Below are 4,960 nucleotides of genomic sequence, written 5' to 3'. Positions count from 1 at the left end.
GGCGGTTCGTGAAAATGTTTTCAGCATTACGAACACAATAGCGCGTTCTCTGCCTTCTCCCAAAGACTGGCCACCGGAAGAGCGAACCCAAGGCATCTTCAACAAAACTGCTTGTACTGGATGCGACGCCAGCTGCATCAGCGGAACTGAGAACCTGGAAGAAAGACGGGAAAGACGTCCACAATTTTGCAAATACGCAAACCGCCCAATCAATTTTCTTGAAACTGTAGTCCTCGTCAGTGGCGTAGCCAGGGGGGGGGGGCACACCAGGCCCGTGCCCCCCCCATTTTTTTCCCATGGGATACAGAGCACAAGATGACACTCGAGCCCATTTATCTGCCCAGCCCTAATGTTGGGTCAAGAAGGTGCTCCCCCCCCCCCCCCGAAAAAAATTTCTGCCTACGCCACTGATCCTCGCAGCTGAAACCAATTGCCGGAAATGAATGCTGGCAGATTCAAGCGACCCCAATCGTGAACACCTCTCAAGGCAACCTACAGGTAGCGTCTTCGGTTTTCAGAGCGCAAGAAAAAAGAAAAAACAGGCTGATCCCCCGTCATAGGAATCGGTATAACACGAAAGTGCACAGAAGTATGCTTATTGTGTAGTGATATGAGAGCTGTACAATGTTTATTCAGTTTGGCAGCTATAGCACCGTTTGACGTGGATGCACCCATGTCATGTTGACAGCATGTCTCTATCGCGACGACTAACGCCCATGATCATTAAACCACAGTGGTAGCTGACGGTGTGAACATATATTTCGACACAGCGAATCGTGAATCCCGCGTAAGCTGATACAACAAGCTCATAATCAACACTGGTACCCGGTATGCACTTCTTCAAAGCGTCGTCAATTAAGGAGAGAAACGGCACGGTGTGCGCTTTCTAGTAAGAGAGAGAGAGAATAAGGATGAAAGAAAGGCAGGGAGGTTAACCAGGGCTGAGCCCGGTAGGCTACCCTGCACTGGGGAAGGGGGTAATGGGTAGCCGACGCCTGTGCTCATGCATACACTAACACACACTGCGCTTCAGCAACACGGGAGGTAGAAAAGTTCGTAGCCTGAGCCGCAAACGCGTGCGTCCCGCTGGCCTCTGTCTCGCAGGCGCTGCTCTCGCTCCACCAAGGCACGACATTCGCTCGTCGAAATCGCGTCCTTTCTGCAACGCGTATTGCAGCAGTTTTGTTAGTCGGTGCTCTCGCAATTGAAGCAGTCGGCGGCGGAGAAATCCCTTTGGTGCACGTGGAAGCTGCACTACTCCGATGAGCCGACGCACGCTAACACGAAGCCAAAGGCAAAAAACGTAACTGCGTCAAGGGCGCCTCGGCGACGCCAGCGCGGCCAGTCTACCTCTCTGGTATCGAGACACTTTAACCATGATCTCCGATATCGCGTGCTATCTCGGAGTAAGCGCTAGTAAGTGTCGATCGTGAAGCATTACTTCTTTTCACATCTCACAGACGGCAGCACCGTCCCGCTCCGCCGGCCCCGAAAGAGAATGTGTGAAAGATATAAAGCGCGTTCGCGCCGAGTCCAGCATCTCCCGAGTTAGCTTAGTCGGTAGAGCGTCGGGCGCTTGCCGTCGCTACCGCAACGTCGTGGGTTCGATTCCCAGCGGGGCATCTTTTTCTTGGTTTTTTTGTTTCTCACCCGTTCGCGTCCATTTTATCAACGTCATATCCGTGACGGATGTACTTGGTGGACCCCGGCATAAAACACTTTCGTGTTAAAAAATTACACCATCTCCCGCTAAAGGGGACCATAAGGCGATGCGAAGCCGGTGCACTTGCACGATCGCGTTCCGTTGGCGTTCGCTGGGCATGCTACCGACCTCGCGTCGTGGAACGCAAAGAGAAACACTACGCGCTTCGTGTCTTCCCTCTAGCCCGGCCATCGGCCATACCATGCTGAATGCGCCGGTTCTCGTCCGTCTAGCCTGGCCGTTAATTCTCACAGGGCGTGCGGGGAACGTCGACAGGCGCGCGAGAGAAAGGCAGCGTAGGAGAGGAGAGAGATGGGGAGGTGCGCGCATACGCTGGCCCTCATCGCGACGCTGCGCAGGAGAGAATTTCGGCATGTCGAGCCCGCATTTCAGAGGAGCCAACCGAGGCAAGCGCTGGACTGAACGCGCGCAGCGCTCTGCCATTTGAAGGAGGAGACTAGAGGGAGAGTAGCGTATGCGCCGTGAGAGCAGAGGAAGAACGCAGGAGAAGCGCAAGCAGGTGCTGGTAGAGAAGTGGAGAGAGTAATGCGCAGCTGTTGGAGAGAGGAAGGAGAGAGTAGCCATGCGTAGTGTGAGTGCGACCACAAACGCCGTGCGGGACCACGCCGCTTACATACCCCTGTTCAATGGGATACTTCGCATCTAAAAAACATGTCTGCGGTGCAGCCTCACACAGTCCGGCACTCCATACCCCTTTTCCTGTCCTCATCTAACCTCCACCTCAACACATCGACACGCCAAAGGACTCCCCACCCCATTTTACTCTTCAACTCATTCCCACCGGCAAGCCTAGCACTCCTCGTTCTTTTGCTGACGAGCCACCGCCGCCGCCTGACTCCCCTTCATACCCGCTGAACAAGAAAAAGAAGCCCTCTTCATGGCTCCCTCACTTGACTCTGAAGAAGGAACCGTATGGATTCCGAAACGTAGGGACAAAGCTCACTCAATTCCAAAGATAGAGGGCGTCGGCGGCGCCTTCGAACAAGTTGTTTTCTGTTTTCTTCGGGGCTTGCGTTTTCTGCAAGCAAATGTAGTCGGCAGCGGGGTGGCCGTGTATTTTTTTAACTTTGTTGACAGCGGACGGATGAGGTGCATTGGAGCGGCGAGAAGAAAGGCGACCTCGTATGTGGCTCGTTCGTCAAAGCGACCGCAACCCCGGAGGCCGCACCAGCACGAGCATGACCGATATTCTAAGCACCTACACTGTGGTTCCTTCATTTCTGAGCCAGCCTTGGGGCAACTAGTGTGCGTCGCCAGCCAGGCCGCAGTACCGCACGCATGCAGGGATCCCAAGTATGCACGAATGCTATGCGAAATTCACACGTTGCGAATATGGGAGGAGTAAGACGACGTGGCAGAATGAGTAAATATATTCAAGACATGTGACAAAAAAGACTTTGGAAAGGCGAAAGGTATATAGGGAGGACCCCACGCCGTGGGAGTCGCTGCGGGCCGGGCGCTGTCAGTCAATGTGGGAGAGGAGGATGGGAGGAATGTTGATCAAGGAAAAGCGCACTTCAACCCTAATTGGGAGCACGGCTCAGCGCCAGTCAATGTGGGGAGAAAACTCGTTACTCGAGTGTTGACCCTTTGCTCGTACGCTACACGCGTTCTGTACGTGTTTTTGAGAATTTCACGTCGCGCGCGGTTAGGATGTACACGCTTCTGTCCGCGTGGCAGCAATTTGGTGAAAGGTCAGCATCTGCTCAGCCATGTAGCAGATGCGAGCAAGTGATAGCAGACGACGCCGTCCTCGTCAGAGCGAAGTGCATTTCGCCAGTGAAGGACGACGCCGTTTACGATGTGGAGTTAGCACAATGTTCTGTACGTTCATAATTATACACCTATTTTATTTGGTTTGCTGTGTGTACAAGCACTCTATGAATGAAGGAAAGGAGATGATTTTAAGGGCTCGTTTCTTTGTTAGACACAATTTAATGAGACTAACAGACAATAACGCCAAGGAAAGTATAGGGGGTGTTATCTGTAGTATTTAGAATGTAAATGTGAGGAAAGTAAAGTGGACGAAAAGATGACTTGCCGCCGGAACCGAACCTGCGACCTTCGAATAACGCGTCCGATGCTCTACCACTGAGCTACGGCGGCGGTCATCCTCCCGTCCACTTTGTGGGTGTATGTTGATTTAAACCTAGGAGTGTAGTCAGCGCCAATCGCAGCCAAGGCGGCGAGTGTGGAACACTTTTTTTGCCTGTTGGCGTCACTTACACGTGATCTTTTTGCGAGCTGGCAGCTGACCAATAATCCCTCGCATACTACCTGATGGCATTAAGTCTGCCAGGACGAGACCCTCGCTAGAATGAAGGAAAGGAGATGATTTTAAGGGCTCGTTTATCTTTGTTAGACACAATATTAATGAGAACTCCGACAATAACGCCAAGGAAAGTAGGGGGTGTTATCTGTAGTATTTAGAATGTAATGTGAGGAAGTAAAGTGGACGAAAAGATGACTTGCCGCCGGCAGGACCGAACCTGCGACCTTCGAATAACGCTCCGATGCTCTACCACTGAGCTACGGCGGCGGTCATCCTCCCGTCCACTTTGTGGGTATGTATTGATTTAAACCTAGGAGTGTTAGTCAGCGCCAATCGCAGCCAAGGCGGCGAGTGTGGAACACTTTTTTTTTGCCTGTTTCGTCACTTAGCACGTGATCTTTTTGCGAGCTGGCAGCTGACCAATAATCCCTCGCATACTACCTGATGGCATTAAGTCTGCCAGGACGAGACCCTCGCTATGAATGAAGGAAAGGAGATGATTTTAAGGGCTCGTTTATCTTTGTTAGACACAATATTAATGAGAACTAACAGACATAACGCCAAGGAAAGTATAGGGGGTGTTATCTGTAGTATTTAGAATGTAAATGTGAGGAAAGTAAAGTGGACGAAAAGATGACTTGCCGCCGGCAGGGACCGAACCTGCGACCTTCGAATACGCGTCCGATGCTCTACCACTGAGCTACGGCGGCGGTCATCCTCCCGTCCACTTTGTGGGTATGTATTTGATTTAAACCTAGGAGTGTTAGTCACGCCAATCGCAGCCAAGGCGGCGAGTGTGGAACACTTTTTTTTGCCTGTTGGCGTCACTTAGCACGTGATCTTTTGCGAGCTGGCAGCTGACCAATAATCCCTCGCATACTACCTGATGGCATTAAGTCTGCCAGGACGAGACCCTCGCTATAATGAAGGAAAGGAATGATTTTAAGGGCTCGTTTATCTTTGTT

The 4,960-nt window shown here is 51.9% G+C and overlaps 1 non-coding gene across 1 annotated transcript; it reads right to left on the bottom strand.

Annotated features, from left to right (window-relative positions):
• Positions 1 to 4,634: 4,634 nt before the first annotated feature.
• On the bottom strand, positions 4,635 to 4,705 carry Trnar-gcg (transfer RNA arginine (anticodon GCG)). Its single transcript has one exon. It is a non-coding gene; the product is annotated as a tRNA-Arg (tRNA).
• Positions 4,706 to 4,960: the final 255 nt, after the last annotated feature.

The sequence above is a fragment of the Rhipicephalus sanguineus genome, unplaced genomic scaffold (genome assembly GCF_013339695.2).
Source record: "Rhipicephalus sanguineus isolate Rsan-2018 unplaced genomic scaffold, BIME_Rsan_1.4 Seq10614, whole genome shotgun sequence".
Taxonomy (NCBI): domain Eukaryota; kingdom Metazoa; phylum Arthropoda; class Arachnida; order Ixodida; family Ixodidae; genus Rhipicephalus; species Rhipicephalus sanguineus.
This window is presented reverse-complemented; position numbering and strand designations above follow the sequence as displayed.